The sequence below is a fragment of the Platichthys flesus genome, chromosome 2 (genome assembly GCF_949316205.1).
Source record: "Platichthys flesus chromosome 2, fPlaFle2.1, whole genome shotgun sequence".
Classification (NCBI taxonomy): Eukaryota; Metazoa; Chordata; class Actinopteri; order Pleuronectiformes; family Pleuronectidae; genus Platichthys; species Platichthys flesus.
Window position 1 is genome coordinate 24,231,390 of NC_084946.1, and position 20,362 is coordinate 24,251,751.

The 20,362-nt window shown below is 41.8% G+C and overlaps 1 long non-coding RNA gene across 2 annotated transcripts; it reads right to left on the reverse strand.

Annotated features, from left to right (window-relative positions):
• Positions 1 to 10,729: 10,729 nt before the first annotated feature.
• On the reverse strand, positions 10,730 to 14,087 carry LOC133970443 (uncharacterized). 2 transcript variants are annotated; one of them, XR_009924306.1, is made up of 3 exons: positions 12,889 to 14,087; positions 12,457 to 12,694; positions 10,730 to 11,905 (listed from the first exon to the last, which is right to left on the reverse strand). It is a non-coding gene; the product is annotated as an uncharacterized LOC133970443 (long non-coding RNA). The 2 variants fall into 2 exon arrangements; XR_009924305.1 differs by having other exon boundaries at positions 12,457 to 14,087.
• Between the last annotated feature and the right edge of the window lie 6,275 nt (positions 14,088 to 20,362).

Consider the following 20,362-nt stretch of genomic DNA (forward strand, 5'->3'; position numbering starts at 1 on the left):
CTTCGCCTCCTGACTTTCTTTCCATCATTGTCTATTGTTCTGTGGCTCCTTTTTGCCGAGCTGTGCTAAAATAATGGGAAACCTTGTTTCGTGAGAAAGTGATTCAACCGATTCTAATGGAGCTGCACTGACTGATCCCAACTTTTCAGACCTTGATCGTGGAATTAAACGAATCGAGCCAGTGAAGTAGAATCAAGTAAAAGTTTGTAAAACCATTCATCTGATATTTGAAGGCCATTTCTTTTCACGCAAATGTTGAGCAGATCAGAAACCTTTCACAAAACTGTTCTCCAACATATTGTACGAAGGGGGTGAAAGACTCTATTGAAAAAATAAAAGATGCTTTGAAGCTTCGGCAGCCATGGCAGCAGTGAGGGGGCCAGTCTTTGTCCTGGCAGGGGAGAGCAGTGTACAGAGGAGAGCTGTAATAAATCCTGCTCTCACTGTTTCTTTGTGCCCGAGCCGCTGCTGAGCCAGTGTGGCCTTGTATCATCAAAGGAGAAGCTTTCTGCGGTCGCCCTCGGCTTTCATTAAAAACATCGTGGTCAGATTTTTACAGCTTCTGTCAACAGCTATGAAATAAACTGTATCTGGACGGAAATTTGTAAAACTTCTCTGGAAGAGCAAGACACTATCACAAACAGGATATTCATTCATAACTCCAGTCATTCATCATGGTGATGTGGACGGACAGTTTTTTACCAGAGGGCAGAGACAACCCCCCACACACACACAGTGGTGGTATCGACAGGAAGTACTCGCCCATTAATCCATCCTCCAGCTCCCCCAGAAGAAAAAAGTTTTTTATAGTGTTATTTCATTGAGATACGCCAACAGCTCTGTTGTACTTGTGGGGCTTTGAGTTTAATGCCAACTCCTCTTATTGCAGCATTTTACCTCCAGAACATTTGTTAACTGGCCCAAAATAAGAACAACTGGATTATTATGTCTCTAACAAAGGTTTTATCAATCTATCCAGAGGTGGTTGAGGTATTTCAATCAAAACACAATTAAGAGGCACAATGGAGCACAAACCTTGGCCAAGGACCAACAGGTCCAACCTTTATGAAACCACATTTCAATCTGCTATATGTCCATTTTTATCGTAACAGTCCCCTAAACGTGCCCGTTTTTTTTTTTTCATCAAGATCCACAAATTTTTCAATGGGAAATCATTGAAGATGTAAAAAAACCTCCTATTTCACAATGTTAAAAGAAATGAGAAGAAACATTTCCCCGGTCGGCCTCTTTGTCCGGATCATCTGCAAACTGTAAAGAGTTCTTAATCGGCCCATGTCCGATCCTTTCCCCAGGTTGGAAGCAGAGATAACAACAAAACTAAACTTCATGGTGGCTTTAGTGAAAAAGTCAACCATTAAAAGTAACCCATCCTGCACCAGTAGACCCACACCAGTCCTGCCTCGCTGGATCATCACTGTCACTGGACCTTGAAACACTTGATCTTCTAAATATCAGATTCTCAAACACTTATTTTCTTAAAGTTTCAAAAGATTCAAGTCCAAGAATATTTTTCTTTTGAGGTTTTCTCGTGTCTATTCTCTTTTGGGTTTACTTTGTGTTGATTCGTTTTATATATTTCCATTTTTCATTAATGTTGAACTCTTGAGAGTCTTATCTAACACGTAAGGCTTTTTAAACATTACTCTCAGTGACGTGCAACATAAATAAAAACTATAATGTTATTGTAAAAGCAAATCAGGGTAGAAGCAAATTCCACCCGTCCTTTTAAAAACAGCTGCAGCTCTTTACATGAAACATTTCTATGTCATGTATTAGTATAACACAGCGTCTGGTAGTTTATTCAAACAAACCTCCGCCCAACAGCCCCCTTCAATTCAATCAAGCTGCATCGAATTACACATAAACATACATCAGTCCTCTGAAAATGAATAGATAAAAAAATTCCTGATAAAAAAAATACCCTATCTCACTTTATTATGTATATTTGGAAAGTATAAAATATAAGTTTCACTGTGGTAGTCTCTCCTCTATAGTTTATTTCAATCCTGCAAGCTCACTTGATACTTGAGAGTCCAGTTCCAGGGCATTTTATTTATTGTCTATTTAGAGTTAACAGTGATACAAATCCGTCAATCTCCTTCAGGAAGTTTTATAAAGGGAACAAAATGCATCCCAGCTGGACTGAGAGCCGACTCCCATCACATCCACTGGTCTGGGGCATGATCCTGTGTCCGCTCTTTGAAACGTGTCAGCACACAGACAGGAAGAGGTCAGATCATCAGGCCTGCGTGAGGCCTTCAGTGTTTTCCTGCTGCTGTCACACTGTGGAGCATGACTTCAGTGGGGGGGGGGGGGGGGGGGGGGACCTCACCTCAGCTCAGAGGAAGTGATGCAGTTTTTACAGAAGAGGTAAACAAGGAGTTGCACCAAACAGACATCACACGTAATGTTTCTGTGGAATAAACATGCCCTGACTGGAGCAAAGGCTGTGACTCATGCTCTGTGCCACCTTCATGCTGTGGTTCCAGTGGTTCCAGTGGTTCCTGTGGTTCCAGTGGTACTGGCACAACAGACTATGTTGAAAAGGAAAATGTCCTTGGTCTTGAAGTTCCTCTTTAAAGTTGTTCTCATGAGGAGGGTGGGTGAAGATCCTCAGAGCCGAAGACAAACAAGACATAAATGGTTCCCAGTGTGGCTTCAGCGCTGGACCAGAAACAGATGTTTAACGTGAATAAGCCACCTCACACTTCGTGAAACGCATCTCGGTGTTTACATCCTTGTTTTAATGGATCTGCTCTTTGTGTGAGCACCTTCAGCTTCATGGATACGATTCACAGAAAGATTTAGGGGATTTGTTGACAGTAATGGAAAATAATAGTCATAATTACAAGGAGGGTATACTTTGAACTGCCAATTTCCATAACATTTGGTTCCGAGGAAACCCCCCATTACATTTTGGTGTGGCTCCTGACCAGGGGCTGGATTGCCATCAGTTTTTTTTCTGACTATTTCCTTTATTTCTCAGAGAATTATTCATGGTTGGGCTTTAGCGAACATGTGACCTCTGACCACTATTATTAAGAAGAAGAAGAAGAAGAAGAAAAAGAAGAAGAAGAAGAAGAAGAAGAAAAAGAAGAAGAAGAAATTATCAACTTTATTTGTATAGCACCTTTCAAGTGCTTTACATACAATATTGATAAGACTTCGTTGAAAAGAAAGAAAATTAAATTAAAGAAAAATAAAGATATATAAATACAGACTCCACTGAAACTAAGGGTCATTGTGTTATCATTACCTTAGAATGAGAGCGTTCACCCTGTTGTACCATCATGTTTCTTCTGTAGCTGTGTCAACCGAACCACGTGATTGGTAGAGAGAGTCATCAAGATAACTTAATACTCCCTAACTCATACCAAAACCATACAACTGGCTCTTTGGCTTCTCTCCTGCACATATTACATTTGGCTGTACATGCTTCAGTTGGCAGATTCCCTAAAGTCTTACACACTCCACCTTGAAGCAGCCATGTGTACATTAGAGCCCTTTAAGTCACACAACTTGGCACTCAGATTTTCCTTTTGCAGCTGGTTGTGATTTTCAAGGACTCCACCACAAGTGTAATTTAAAAGCTAGCCGATGCCGATGTTGTGCTAAGCTGTGGCTCCTTCAGCCATGAGTCATGATTCCAGAATAACGAAGAAAGATATACTTGAGTAGAGGAGCTTGTTATAGATTGATGAACAGCGTCTAGCACTTCCCCCCCCGACTCATATTTATCCAGCATCAGAATTGTAACCCAGTGTGAGGAGGCTGAGAAAGTAAAGAAGGACCATGAACTGTAGCTCTCTTCATCTACAGGCAGGTGATAAAGTGAAGGATAAAAACCAACATGGTGTTGGACCTCCTCGTGCTGACAGAACAGCTTCATGCACCTTGGCTGTGATTCTACACCAGTCTTCAAAATGAGCATTTCCCATTTGGATGTCTGTCCAAAATCTCTGGTCCTGTGTCAGCTGGGTTAAGATCTATTTGATGTGAAGGCCGTAGCATGGGACTGATGTTGGTTCCAGGATCGTTGAACCATTCGTTGACTCCTTCTTTCCTGTAGATGAAGCATCGTCGTCCTGTCTCTTCACCGACTTCTCAGGAATTTTTATATTTATTAACATAACACTATTTATGCACCATTGTGGTATTATATATTTACATAGAGAAACCTGTCCTGTCCGTCTTCTCACCTGCCTGTTTGCAGGTGTGGCTGTTCAGAACAAATTATAAACACTTCTTATCTCCTATGTGGTTAGATCACATGCCACAGAAATGAGAGGTTAACCCCCGACCTTGATCGTAGCAGAGAAGCGATATACGTTTTTCCTGACAACCCCGAAGTAAAAACTTGCACAAGTGTTTCCAACACGCGACAGATGCAAAACTGAAAGAAACAAAAGGAATACAAATATGCCAGGATGAAGAAGTAAGTAATAATGAGATTATAGAGCTTTTGGTGATGAGGGCTGATGCTGGTGTCGATGTGCTGTAATCAAAAACTATGAGTTCCACAGTAGAAATGTATAGGTCTTATGTTTTCTGCTGAATTACTGATCAAACCTCACTCCGACACTTCTTCTTGTGAGACGTAAGAACACAAACATTTCCCCGTGCTTCCTAGGACAGACAACAGGAGACATCTCAGGGTGAAGACAGCTCGTAGCTCTGTGCGTGTTTAGGATCAGTGTGATAATGTGACCTCACCAGAAGGTATACAGTAAAACAACCATATTCACTTTTCCTTGTGCTCGTCCTCACATCTCATGTATATGAACGTGATGTGAGTCCATCTGCAGATGAAGACCAGCGTTGACCTTATTCACCTGAAACTGCCATCGGACCCACAAAAGTTTGTTAACTTTAGCCGATATAAACTTCTGTTCATACCAGACCAAGTCAGCCTGTACTTTTTATTTTAAAGAAGCGGAAAACACTATTTCTCAGAATCAGAGGTCTGTCTTTAAAGAGCAACACCATTAACTCCTCCTTACTGTGTTTCCATCTTTATTTCTGATGTATCCAATGTGTCATTGAAATCGTGCGTCTGCCTCCGTCATGTGCTGAGGGCGTTGGGAAACTGACTGTGCAACCAACCACACCAGTCACTCTCACCACATCCCAGTGAGACAGGCACAGCAAGTCGGAACAGGGCTGAGCGGATTCAAACATTGATGGTGCTCATAATGAGGTTATCACTCTTTCACAGAGACACTCCCTATGATTCATATTTACTCTGAAGTGTGAGGACACTGAATGAACATGTCCTTGTTTTGCTGTTGATATAGCAACACGCTCTGTGCTATGAATATATATCTCCTCGCCCAATCACCAGGGCCGGCGTCTTCTCTCTTCTGCCAGAGATAAAAATAAGGTCATGCTGGAGGTAGGGTGGCCATTCAGGATCTGCAGCTTTTATTTTGAATGAGCTCAAAAACACTTCTCAGGCCTATGCGGATGTCAGCAGGGGGAGTCGTTAGAAAGTGGCCCATGGCTCTTACACAGCAGTTCACCCTGTTCGGACAATGTTACTCACTTGTGAGAGAAAATGTCAAAGGAGGATTTGAAAAGCTTCAAAGGGACGTTTCTGATTCTGGAGGTTCAACAGTGTCAAATGATGCTTAGAGGGATGGTATCTGTAATTCACAGCTCAAACAGCAGAGGCACTGTGCAGTAACTTATACAAACATATTTTACTCGTGTCACTGTTTACACTTGCATCCTCTGATCTGCATGTTATAGTATTGCATTTTTTTTTATGTGCATACTGAGCTCTTTACTTTATTTGAATTATCCCAATTTGTATTCACTATGACGTTGCTCTTGTTGTATCGCTGAGCCGAACCATCTTTCTCATCCAGCACTTCTCATTGTACCATTGACCCTGTGTTGACTCTGACTGACAAACGATAAATGAAACTTGAACTTGAAAGAAAAGATCTGATATATTAGTATGACTTGTCACATTTACACATATATTTATAATGTGTCTGAGTAAAACACCAGGATTAAAAGAGGGATCTGATCGTAGCTGGCTTCATGAGGATGAAGTTACTACAAATGTATAACTACATTGTTATAAAGGACAAAATGGGAACATCAGTGCAGCTATCTCCCTAAAAGCAAACACTGTTTGTATGGGCGGATTAACACTAACAGATAGAACGTACAGTAGAATAAAGGATCCTTACATTTTCACAAGTCTTCTGTCAAAGAGGATTACATAACGTGGTAAGGCTGAACTGGATTCACCGCCCTGTGAGTGTGTGCCTCCTGTGCAGTTTCAGTTTCCTTACGTCCTTCCTCAAAGTCACATGAGGTCACTGTGACCATGACAATTGGTCAAATTTGAGGAAATTCCCTTAAGTCAGAGTTCAAATCTGACGTTCATGAGGTGAAGATCTGACGTGTGAGGCCGTAGGACTCTGACCACCAAAATCAGTTCTTCTTTGACTCCCAAGCGAACATTTTCACCAAATCTAAAGAAATAACCCTCACTGTTCCTCTTTGAGTCAAACTGGAATTTTAAGGAAAGTCCTGGCGGATTCAATTGTGATATTTAAGATCAGGAACGACCCAATAAAAACAAAATTCCACCGGGCACTGTTGCCACTGTGGAGACATAAAGACTAAGAATCTCATATTCATCATGAACTAATTTTGCATTATTCTTGAGTCACATAATGCTTTTTATACTACTAGATGTGAAAATGAATCTTTTTGTATTAGAACTTACATTTATTTTCCTGTTAACCACGACAATGTGAGTTCATGATCTTTTATACATTTTAGCTTAATTGTGTTGTGAAAAAGATCGCTGTATTAATGTGTTTGCCAACCATACCACATGTGGAGGGTAATGGGTGAACAGTTGCTCAGAGTAAAATTTACTTTCATTTAATTGTCACTTCTGTAAAAAAGAAATCAAATAACAAAGAGTCAAACCGAAACCAGTGTACACCTTGTCAACTTTATTGAAGATACAACTTTTTAAATATTTGAATACAAGGAAAAACTGACACATTCACATTTTTCACTTACATGTAACCAGGGTCATCATTCCTCAGTAGCCTTGGACGATAGCGAGAACTGCAGCTCAATGCCGCCCTCTTCTGGTAGTTAAAGGAACTCCATTGTGCAGCTGTTGAGGGAAAGGTCTGTGTTGATATTCCCACCGCATTGTAACCGATTTCTAATGGTGCTAGACATGATGGAAACTCAAAACACCATAGGAAAACGGTCAGCCTGGGTGGGAGGGGGGGGTACGGCGGTCAGAGGATTGAACTCTGATACCGTTCTCTGGAGATCAGTGGAAAAGTGTGGAGCCGCACGGAGAACCGGTCGAGAACAAACTGTAATCCATGCTGTCAGAGATCCTGGAGTCTGTTCCCGCTCAAGAACACCGATTTCAAATGGTGCTAGATGGAATTTAATTCTCTAAAACACCATCTGAAACCAGTTCCCTGGGGAGGATGCCTCTGGGAATAAATATCTAGAGGCCACGTCCCCATCTGAAATGAGAGGACAAACAAAACAACATTAGTATAATCACTTGAACATATTTCTGATTGATTTGAGTCTGCCAATATCAGATTAGCCAATGAGATGACTCATCGTTTTGAATGCATTTTACTGAGTAAATCATTGGAACACAATCAACAAAAGTGGCTCATTCTATCAGTGGGTGCATTTGATTTGTGTAAAGAAATCTAATTCAATTGATCCTAATTTATTTTTCCTGCTGAGAAAATGCTCTTTTCCGAACTCAAACTGCCGAGCTGCTTATTAGTGCCGTCCCCACAGATCCATCTTCTTGCCAAAATACGTTTCGATGAAGATTGGAAAGAGGCAGTAATGGCTCCCGACAAAACAAAACACTGCTACGCACGCAGTTTGCTATTTGTTCTGACAAAGGAAAACAAGTTCCAACACTTTAGGGCGCGCATCTGTTCCTGTCATGGCGATTTCACAAAAACAAATATGATTTCTTAGTCACACGATATGAAAAGCTCCTTGGCCTGTGTAAACTAAAGGTTTAAACCAAAGGCCTCTTTAATTTGAGGTGTCGTGCTGAAATTGCATGAACAATATAATGATAACCGTCATCTAAATTTGTTGTTATTTAACGTGAAATTGAAAACCCCCTTGTTTTATCACATGCACTGTAAAATCTCTGGATGAGCAACATTTTACTCCAATACAGGCTGGAAACATTGGATATCTTGGTTTATCTTTACAATGCTAAGTTTCAGATATTCCCTTGAAAACAGTCGATGCTGCTGTTGCCTAATAAGAAGTAGTTCAAGCTAATGGGTGGATCTAGGACTTTTGACAGAGGGGTCACTTACATGTCCAACATCCGTCCACAATTCCTGATTCACTAAAGTGCACATTATGTAATTTGTTGTTTACTGTTAGCTGTTAGCTTAGCTTTGAGCAAAGCCCCACTTCAGGTCCTTGTTTGAGCACAAATCCTCCTTCATGTTGTTAATAAGTGACTCTTTTTAAAGACTGCTGACCGGAAGGGGCACTTCAGGGTCAAATCAGATTTCAGCTGGGTCCACCCATGTTCAAGCTATTTCCAAACATGGAGACACAAAAAACAACCCTAAACTCAAAGAAAATACTAAAAGAGGACAGAAAAGGTTGTCTGCCAGCACCGAGATCAATGAGAGGCACCACTGAGTCATGGTCAACACGTCAGAGAATGACACAGCAGCATCAAGTGCATCAGATAACCAGGATCTCAGCGTAAGAAAGGGCACGGCGGCAGACTGGCACCAGAGATGAACCCCAACAAAAACCAGGAGTCTGTGAATCATGCTGTAACAAAATAAATCTCCGCAGCTCCCCGTAGACTTCTTTGTATAGCACAATAGGATCCTGTGCCCCCCCCCCCCCCCCCCCCCCCACTGCGTCAGCCTCCGGCATCCAGACCCGCTGGTCCTGAACTAGGTAAGGAGTCATTAAAGTGAACCAGCGTTGGCCCTGAGCACGCACTGCATTATGGGAGCACGTTTCCAGACTGTCTCCGTCACCGTCTCTTTTGGAATGACAACACAATACCGAGATAATTCATGTGGAAAACTCACTGGCTTCTATTTGTAGGACTGGCACTGGGAGGATGGCATTATCCTGTCTTGTCAGTGTCTCAGACGATGTTGTCCCGGAAGAGGTGACGTGTAGCAACTAATCCAAAACCCTCATGTGTCTTTCTGGGACAATTTCCCTGTCTGTCTCTTCCTAATCCTATTCACTGGCAGTTTAGTGTCTTAGCTTAAAAAACACAGGCCCTTGCTGTATTATTAAATACGCCATTATCACCGCTGATATTAAAATACGGGCATACATGATGGCTCTTATTGTTTTGTGGAGTTGGACTTTGACCCAAACCAACGCTCGAAATACCCCGGAATTGGACGAGCACTCCCAGTGTTTACACAAACACGGAGTCACAGGGAAGTCTGAGGGCCGCGCCACTGTTCTCATCTGTCCTCTCCTAGTTCCTGCTCTTCTGACTCCTCCCATGCAACAGTGCTATTTGTGAACTCTCTATCTACCTCTCCCTGGCTCTGGTGCTCTGTTTTTTACTACAAGCTCAGTTCGACGTCTATTGTGTGTTGCAGCGACTGCTTGTCTGCACCAGAGCCAGTTTTATTTTCCAGCCAAGTCAGCTGACCATCTACTCCTTGTTAAAGGCGCATCGGACCCTTTTTTTAAAACAAGAGCAAATTGCGAAACCATCATTTTAATTTGCAGCTAGGATATCAAACTATGTCCTGTCCAGCTCGAGTAGCAGATTGCAGGAACAGTTTGTGACAAAGGGTCGGTAGATAAGGAATAATTCTTCAATCACAAACAAATACAGAAAATGGCAACATGATATATCTCCACTATAGTAGCAAATCCCCCAGGACAAACTGTGTGTCATAGGGAGAGAGTCATAGTGGGTTGGGCCTCAGCGTCAGAGCGGGTTGACGTAAACACTGAATTCCTGTATGTTTGTGACATTGTGCGAGCTAACAGTAGGGGGTGGGGTTGTGTGCATGTGTGCACGTGTAAACAGTGTAGGTGGTTAATCCTCTTACAGATTAGAGGTCCTAATTTATCAGGAGGGAGGCAAACTTGTTGAGGTACTGTGTTTTTAAACCTCCGCTCTACATTTGACCACTAAAGGAAAACTACTACAAGTTATACAAACTCACAACTCTCTATTGTATAGACGTCAGAAGCTTTGTCAAAACTTTAATTGGCTTTATGTATGAGGTTTTGTAATGTTTTTTTTTGGATTGTTGTTTTTGTAATGTTTGATTAGCTTTTGTTTGTTTTATTTGTATCGTTTGATTAGCTTGTATTCAATCTGTTTTTATTTATTTAATTGTTTTTGGACTGTTTGATTTGATTTATATAGTTTGTATTTGTTTTATGTTGTTTTTGTAATGTTTGATAAGTTTTTATTTGTTTTATTATTTTGTTTGGAATGTTTGATAAGATTGTGTTTAATCAGTTTTATTTGTTTTGATTACATTTTTACATTTGATTTAGTTTAATTTATACTGTTTTTATTTCTTTTATTTACATTTTGGATTGTTTGATTAGTTGTATTTAATCAGTTGTCTTCTTGTTGCTGAGCGCTTTGAAACATTGTTAAGAAGAGTGCTATATAAATACAAGTATATTATCATTACTATGTTAACACATATAAAGAACAAGCTCAGATATGTTTATAAATGTGGCTTTGTGACAATAAAACCAGTTAAACTTGCTATTAAAGTCACACTATTACATGTTTACAGGAATCACATGATACTTTTCAGAACAAATCAAAGCCAACGGTGGCTTGAGCCTAGTTTCCTGCTCAATTTGCTCAACCACACATAAACTCTGTGGATCATTTAATAGCTTAGATAACTCCTTCCAAGCTGCCTCTGCTTCTCCTCCGTGCAGCCAACTGGTAAATATTCGGATCCTTAACACGTTCAGATGAGCCCGACACTTTGTTTGTTCTGTCTGCTGCACGGTGGATGAAAATAGAAGAGGCGAATTACACTTTGTCACTCTGTTCTGGCTCCGACTCGTGTTGTTGGGAAATATCAGAGGAGCTGCTGATAACAGGAGCGACTCTATGAGCTGAATGGCCACAGATAAAAGTAAAGATACCCGTTTGAAATAGCTACAGGGCTACTGGGTGTCTTTGTGAAAACATATCAGGTCTTCAGGAAGAGAGGGAGGAAATCTGGCCGGCATCCCCAAATGATTATCAGCAAATGTTGCAAAGAAACACCAGCTGCGTCACTATTTCATCCTCCTCCTTAGAATTGCTCCTGTTCCAGAAATCTTTACAGAAGTCCAATTGAGGTGATTAATCATGGCAGTAAGAAGTGTTTCAGCAAAGTGGCCTACAGTACCCCCTCCCCTTATTTTGCAGCCCATTAGTTTTCCGGTTGCTAATGATACCTGCGAATGAGTGCTGCCTCACACTTGTCTAATAATACATCATCATCTAGCGAGGCCAGCGGCGCTCCGAGTTTAATTTTAGCACTGTCATCTCTCAGCTCGGGGCCACCTCCTTTCCTATAATCTGTGCGTAGGAGGGATCTGTTTTAGAAGGCAGTGGGTCGTTCAGACATTTTCCCTCGGTCGGTTCAAGAGGTCTACAGGTGATGCCGGCCCCAGAAACATCCACATCAGCTCTCCGCTGTGTTTTAGAAGTGATCTCCGGCTGCATCTGGCTTTCGGCGGAATTGCATTTGGCTGCCTCATTATTGAGACATTCCTCCGAGAACTCTGAATGAAACTGAGTTGAAAGCAGCTCATTTGGGGCCTCTTGTGCTGCTGTGCTCTGCTGTTTGTTTGACTCGAGAGGCAGCGCCCCTCCCTGCAAAAGAATAGCAAAATAACTATCGAGGTCACGTTTCCTTGTTGGTGAAAGTGGGTCACTTGTTCTAATGGTCAGCCCCGGGAAGACAGGGTAAACATTACGAATGCGGAGGACATGATACTCTCAGTCTGCGTAATAAAAAAATATATTCTGCTGAGCTGCAGCGTGAAGAAGATTATCTGACTCGTGTTTTCAGAATAACGTAAGTAAGAAGAGGAGGATTTCTGCTATAAGGCCATCCCTCACTCTCTTCCAGTGATCGGCCTGTACTTCCTCCCATGAACTTTTACCTGTTTGTTTCAACACTACTCATGACATTCCCTTGGGAGTCAAGTTTCTATTCAGTACACATAATTAAAGTTCTAAAGCTCTCCTTCCTTCCCCTCCCCTTCTCTCCCTCTCGCTAACTATTTCCTTGCCAGCAGTTTAGCAGCTCATGAGGTCGACTGCTGATTCACCCATTGAACGAACAAATCCACTTGTCATGAAGGGAGTTTTTTCCTGCGTGTGTGTGTGTGTGTGTGTGTGTGTGTGTGTCTAATTGTCACCTAAGAAGCTCTCCGAGGGCGAGTAAAGCACTTCATCTCCTGTCCCTCTGGCAGGTGAGCGGAGGTAGGAAGGCACCACGCCCTTTTTGCTCTCTCCACATGGGTCATTAGGAAGGTGCAAGAGGCCCGCGGCCTCTGAGTCAACAGCAACTTGTGTCATCACATCAGGCGTGTCCGTGTCCTGCTGAGCGCTGGCTGGCGTCCATTGCAGGCTCCGACGCAGGTGGAGGCAAATCAGCTAAACGGCAAAAGAACACACAACTCTGAGGAACAAACAAATACAGCCAAGTTATGGAAATTCTAAAATTACAATTTAGTTTGGAGTTATATAATCACAGCTTGTGCCAATGTTATGAATACAAAACAGAACCCAAGAGATAAAGACAAAAGGAAATGGTGCAGAAGCTGTTTTCAGGTAGAGATGAGAAATACCTGTACGTCAACGTCCCTCAGCAGATAGGTGACGCCAGAGGGATTTGTGTTGCTCGGCAGCGCCCCCTACTGTCCGGGGCAGCACGGCTTGTTTTCATCGTCTCAAGTGCGCACGAAGAGGAGCCTGATTACTATGAATGGTCCTCCCGGGTTCCTCTGTGACGCAGCGACTGTTGTTGGAACACATGGAGCAAACCAAACAAGCTGCGTCACCGTTGTGCCGCTCGCTTGTGACGCGTCAAGTTTCCTGCCGGGAATTACGCAAACGCCACAGCAGAGCCCTCTCCTTCTGCCTGCGCGTCAGTGAGAAGAAAGTCCGTCCGGTGTTATTGTGTTTGTAGAAAAAAATCAGGCGGTGACATTCGATAACGCCATAAAAAAAAAAAGAGAGAGAGCACGAGGCCATGAGGTGTTAAACGGCCGTGCCAATACCAACTGCGTAACACCGCGTCCTCTCCCACAACAAGGATTACGCACTACCCATCTCTTGCGCAGCATCCTATTCCGAGCTCCTTCCTCCTTCACACGCCAGCCCCCACCCCCCCGGCCGGATTCCACGTTTGTTTACCATCGTAGTTTCTTTTCTCAAACGTCGAATTCGGACGCAGCGCAAGTTCTTCCTCACTGTCCCCAACCATCGCAGCAGCGGAAATACCCTCTGGTGTGATGGCGTGTGGTTTTCTTCTCTCGGCTCCCTCTCTCTCTCGCTGACGCAGTTCCATTTACCTGTTGTCATGTCGATGATGAAACACTCCTGATGAGCGAAGGGAGGAGGAGGTGGTGAGAGTGTGTGTGTGTGTGTGTGTGGGGGGGGGGGGGAATAAAAGTGCATACGACGTTTTTCCCCGTCGTGAATTCCCCCCTCGCACACGCTGGGATGGCGAACACGAACACTTTCTATTCCCTTTGAGATTCTTCACACTTTGCGCTTGTGGTGTTTTTCCTTTTTTATTCCCACCCAGCTCTCGCCTGGTTGTGAATCGCATAGTGGTATTCACGACGCTCACATACGCAGCATTCGGCTCGCACTCGCAGATAACTTACGTGTTTTTCCCCGGGAGTTCAGGCGGAGGGAGGCTCGTCCTGGGCCCGCGGCCGGTGCCTGTCAGTCGGCCCCCCCAGTCCCCGGTCCCCGGTCCCCGCTGCGTGTCCGGTCCACCGGGCTCCGGTTTCAGCCTCACCGCCGCTGTCGGTGGGTAACGTTGGACACAGTTTGTCCCCGATTTTCCATAGCGCAACACGGACACCCCGCCCACCGACACTCCCCCGGCCGCTGATTGGTCGCGCGGCTGGAGAGTGTTTCCTCATCGCCAGAATCACATGTGGCTGACGCATGTTTACAAACATCGGCGAAATCACATGGTAATGGAGCGTTTTTACCGTAAAGTACCTCCCCTTGACGTAACGAGCAGATGTCGTGTCGAGAGGTTATAAATCTGTTTTTATCTACGTTACGAAAGTATGACATAAAGATTTCTATTTATTACGACTTACATCACCTAGATCAGAGTAATGTTTAACATCAGGGATGTTGAACGTCATTTATAATGGTATAGAGAGAATAAACTGCTTTGTCACTTCATTGTTCCACCAGGCCACAAGGATTAAAAACAATATCTGATAAAGAACATGTATATTTGTCATTTGTCTAATTCTTAATATACTTCCACACATACATTCCTTCAGAAATACTACAAATGTGTAAATTTCCAGTAAACATCACCTTTAGTTGCTAATAATTTTCATATCAATATAAGATTCAAGCATTATGAAAAATATGACATACACGTTTCTATACGATGTATATCACCTATATCATAGCAATGATCACCTCAGGTCTGTTAGACGTCATAGATAATGGTGTAGAGAGAAAGAACTGCTGTGTCACTTTATTGTTCCATCAGGCCACAAGGATTAAAAGGAATAAATAAGAATATCTGGTAAAGAACATGTATGTTTCTTTTCTGGATATACTTTCACATATGCCTTTCTTCATAAATATAAGAAATGTGTCCATTTCCAGAAGTAGAGGAGCGATAGTTGCCACAGTTGCAAATAATCAATGCATAATTTTATCATTTTATTAAACTCACTTAAAATCCTAAATGAATGTCTTAATGTGTTTTTAATCCCTGTGGACTTTGAGTGTGGTGGTTTTATTTTTATATTTTTGTGACAAATGTCACTTGTTTATATATATATATGCACTGATACTTTTCTAAGAGTCTGAGGTAGCTTAACTTATAACTTCCTTTAAAGTAGGTCAAAAGCCAAAAAGTTCTGGAACCACTTTCCTTTCGAGTAGCTGTTGAGTTTTTATTAGGTCAAAAATATCACCGACAGGCCATCGGGCTTCTGAACTCGTATTTCAATCCATGTCCAAACATGTCTTTGCACATCTGATACTTGTCTGTTTGCATATTGGATTGTTGTTTACTTTACCTGTACAATGTGTTCACTTGTCACTTTGATCTAACCTTGTATCCACACACTCTTGGCTGCATGTAGAGTTGTGTTGTGTTGATTTGATTCATAGTGAGCTCTATTTTACTTAGTGTATTTATTTTTCTTGTATTTTTCCAATACTTTTCATTGTACTGATGATCCTGTGTTAACATATGTTATATTTGAAAAAGAATACTAACAAAATATTCCTAAATGCTACATGTACAAGTCTTCGGTTTTTTACGCTGTGATCAGTTTATACTGCCTGTGATAAGGGTTAAGATGAGTCGTAGTAGCAGCACATATATGAAATGAATAAACATTATGACCAGGACCATTACAAATAAATATTAGGTAACTTTATACTAAAACAGATGGCAGTGTAAAATGATTTGAGTAGATTGAATTTGAATATGCTTTGATCTAAGCCTATTGACATATTCCTATGGGGTAAATAGTAATGTGTCTGAAGTGGTATATATGAAGTGATATGATATACTTGGTTAGAACAGGCTGTTTCTGTTTCTGTGATGACCAGACAATCACGACCACCTCTGAGGGGGCAGGGGATGTGATCTGTTGCTGACTCATCTTCTGACTCAACATCAGACGAACTAAAAAAACACACAGAAAGACAAGTAAAAAGACAGACCCTGAACCACGTGATGCTGTTTCATTTTTTTACTGACCTCAGCTGTAAATTCTGGAACATTCAAAGCCATAAATCGCACCATTGATTCACTTTACCGTCTGCAAGTCACTCGTTAACTGTTGTTTACGGTAAGTGACGTGACTCACTGCTCCGCTTCACGGTCCCTTACGGTAAACGGCTTGCTACGTCGGGTCATCGCGTTTTGGCGGGAATTCGCCTGACCGATGAGCTCACTGTTTTATGATGATAGAAAAATAACGTTTTCTTATTTTATGGTCCATTTGGAGACAAACACAGTCAAGTGAGTAGACGCGTGTTTCTTACTGCTGCTTCGACAAACTTTGCGTTTTTATGACAACTGAATTCTACTAGGTTCTACTATATATTTGTAAGGTGGGGGGGTGACAGGTATTCAGATATCACTAGATTTAACACACAGAACCTTTAAATGTCAAGATATCTACTTTCCACGTGGAAAACAACATCACAGGATGAAAACGTTGCTCTATTTACAACCCTAACAGCTGAAATGTCGAGTGAGCACCACTAGGTGGAGACACAGTGTTGACAATTGTGTTTTGCTGTTTACAATTTGCACATGGGTCACGTGGCTCTAACTACAACCAAACTAAATCTGATTCACCAGAGGTTGTTTTCTGCATTTATATATATATTTATATATATGCTGCTTTGTACTATTTATATTATATCTAACCAACTCATGTTTAAATACATTTAATTTCAACTATGTAATAAATACATTCTATGTTTAATACTACTTACACAGTATGTTTTGTTTACATTGTATATATTCTGTTTGTATTGCATGTTTACTTGTTTATTACTTAATTTACTTTATCTGTAAAATAATTAATTCATGATTACCTTTTCTTTCAATTTAGTACAAATCTGCATTGCACCAAATCACAACATACATTATCTTAATGCCCTTTACACAGGAAGGTTGAAATCTTGCAATATTATCTTATCTTATCAAGTACTTTGTAGTCATGAGCTTTCGTACTTTTACCCTGCTACTACTATAACATGCATACATGTATTTGAAAGCAACAGGCATGGGATTTACTGGGAGAAGCACTGGATCATTTCCATTTAATGGAGATGTTTTGTTTTGGTGGCTGTTGCTCTGATGATGAGGGGATCAATGGTGGTAGAAATGCTGCCTCCTCCTGACCACATGTGGAAATATCCTCGAGCAAGTGACTGAACCGAAAATGGCCTCCTAAATTTGTGTATGAGTAGTAAATGTACGTCAATGTAGAATCACTGAGACACAGAGAGTATAAACTCTAGCCCTGACATTTTCCCCCCCACAAATGAGAGATGAAACATGGATGCACAGTAAAAGCACCGACATTTCCTACACTTGTTGTTGCAGAAATTATGGTCACGACCGGATTCATTGCCGAGCGGCTATCAGTAAACGGCCTGCTGACCTTTGCTCCCACTTGGCTTTAAGGCAGCTGCACTGACAGTGGCAGCCTCTATTCCACTGGGCCTGGTGAGTGAACCGTTACACCAGGCATGTATGGGCTGTCAGAGTCTTAACAACAAGGGTGGAAGAAGGTCACACGAGCACACACACATACTCAGAGTGTCATGCTTTTCACACGCATACCCCCTCTCCAAGATTATCCACACGCAGGATGACAGGTGACCTTCTGACCTTGCGCTGTGTGACTGATTCTTCACGGCCATCAGGAGCCCCTAGGTCATTTCCTCTTTGACACTGGGGACCATTACTGTCAGCAACAGTATCAACAACTGCTCTCTGTGGTGCCACTTTGTTGTTGAGACATAGTTTTTGCACCAACACATTTCTGTTTTGACACAAGAAGGAGCTCATATATCTCCATCAAGCCTGATTGGCTGCTTAATCATCATATTGCACATTCATTTATTGAGATATGATACATAAAACATGTACACACACATTTGGAGTATTTGATACCGTCGTAGAGGAACTGAATAAAGGTCTCATACCTAAAACTATATTGATTTGACTGACAAAATCTGTATCAATATGCGGATCTGCACCAAATTCCACCTGTTTATAGATCATATATGTATTTTTCATAAAGATCTCTGCATTATTTTTGGAATAATCCTGCTCAAAGACAGACAAACAGCTCGTATGAGTTGTGATATCAATCAGTGAGATCACTGATCAGTCATTCAACCTGTGATTTGAGTTTTTATATTCCCCTTTACTCACTGTATCTTGATACAAACACACAAGTCGGCTTTAATGTATATTTAAGATTTATTTGCTCTAATGATTAGTTAATTCATACAATTAAATGACTTTGGATAGAAATGTACATCGCATCAGTGATAAACAGGAAGTGACCCAGAATCAAGCTGCTTAATAAAAGCATTTTGATCAACTAACCACATCAAACCACATCACAATATTATCAGTTTGTAATGTGTTTGTAAAGACATTGACTAGTATTAGTATTATTGAGTATTAGGTCAGGTTTAATATTAAAGTAAAAGCAATTTTAAATTAAGTGTTTTATTAATATCCTATATGTACCTCATACTGCATTGATTACTTTCTCTATCAAGTGGCAAATACAAGCATGAAGTTAATGTACAAAAACATGATCTATTATCTTAGAAAGAAAAAGTACATACAATAACTCACATATACCTTGTTAAAATATATAGTATGGTCTGTTATACATATGTGTACCTAAGTCATGAGTATTTTAATAGCAGACAAAGTAGATTTTTTCCTCGCAGTCCCGACCGACCCAGCGCTGTGTCTCCAGTGAGAGTGCCCCACAGTGGTAACTACTTCTGGGGCACTGCGGCATCTCCCCTTGGCTCCAGGCCTGGTTCTCTGTGCAACTCCCGTTCACCCACAGCCAGCTGCCAGCCAGATAGCGCAGGCCGGTCCACACGTGGTCTGTGTGGGCATTTCTGCTGGTCTGCAGGGTTTTAATCAGAGCAGTGGAAGTGGTCAGGCTGACCAGGTCTCTGCTCTGGTGGCGACAGTGCTCCATTGCCTCCTCCCATGTTTTCTTTTCCTCCACCAAAACCAGGCTGCTCTGAAAACAGTAGAACCCCAATTTGCTCTCACATATTTTTGTTTCCCAGCCTTTCTTACTGTATACAGCACAACTGCCGTCTTTGTCCCCTGTGTCTGTTGACCAGTTGACGTATGATGCAGCTCCCCCTCCAGACCACTTCCAAGTACCACTGGGGTCTTTGTAGAGACCAATCCAGACATAAGGAGGCCCTGTCTCTTGTTCGATTGTGTGGAGTTCCTCATCTTCATCTGAGCTGTCGACTGAACTCAGATCGGTGTGATACTCTCTGCAATAGTCTCTGGCTTCTGGCCAAGACATTTTTATGGAGACATCAACATTTGACCCAAAGAGGGCACAGACGACCCCGGTGATGAGACCTGTGAGAATCAGAAACGTGAAAGCCCTCCTCGTCATGTTAGCGTGACTTTGTGGTTCCCTTCTTTTGAAATGTCCTCCTGTCCAGGGTCTCCAGGGACCTTTTAAAAGAGCAGCAAGCAGCCAATCACAGGGCATCCTACACTGTTAGGAAAATAAACAGGCTTAATGATGAGGACATTCAAATGTTTGCAAATCAGGTTGAAAAGGAAGGATTTGTTAAACTTGTTTCCATTAGGACACTTTCCAAACATCTCCCCCACTCAAGAGACACTTTATGATGGGATCTCATTTCTGTTTGTGTAAAGGAATATCTTCACCATGTGCAGAGACCAAAGGATGTTTTCAGCTGGTCTGACTCTACAGATGGGTTTCAATGTCAATCTGTGTATGTAGCAGTACCAGGTTAGAAATGCCTCCGCCCTTTACTGTATATTCAACCCAGGACCATTACTGCCCTGACCTCAATGAAGCACATCACTAATGCTATGTTTTGAATAGAAAATTAGCTTTTTTCCCTATGTTCATTCAAACTACAGCCCTTTGCTGTGTTGGCTGTGACCCGTCCCAGCCTTATTCAAAATAACTATTTGCATTTCAACAGAAGCCATGACGGAAAACATAGACTTTTCTTATTTCAGTATTAAACTGCTGCTTTATATGTTTATGTAGAATTTTGAGAATGATTATCAAGTTCAAATGTTTGTTTTGAAGATCGGTGTATTCTAATCGGTGATACTTGCCTGTTTGTCGTCTGTCTGTCAAACCGATAACTATAATTTAATTTGGGTAACCCGTGACAAACTAGTTGGGTGGGGGGGGTAAGTAGGGTCAGGACTTGCAGTGGTGATTGCCTTTCAAATCCATCCAAGATCAAGGTATGCAGCCTTGAGGGACTGAGATACATATTTCTATTAGAAATGAGTAAGATTGGTTAAACAAC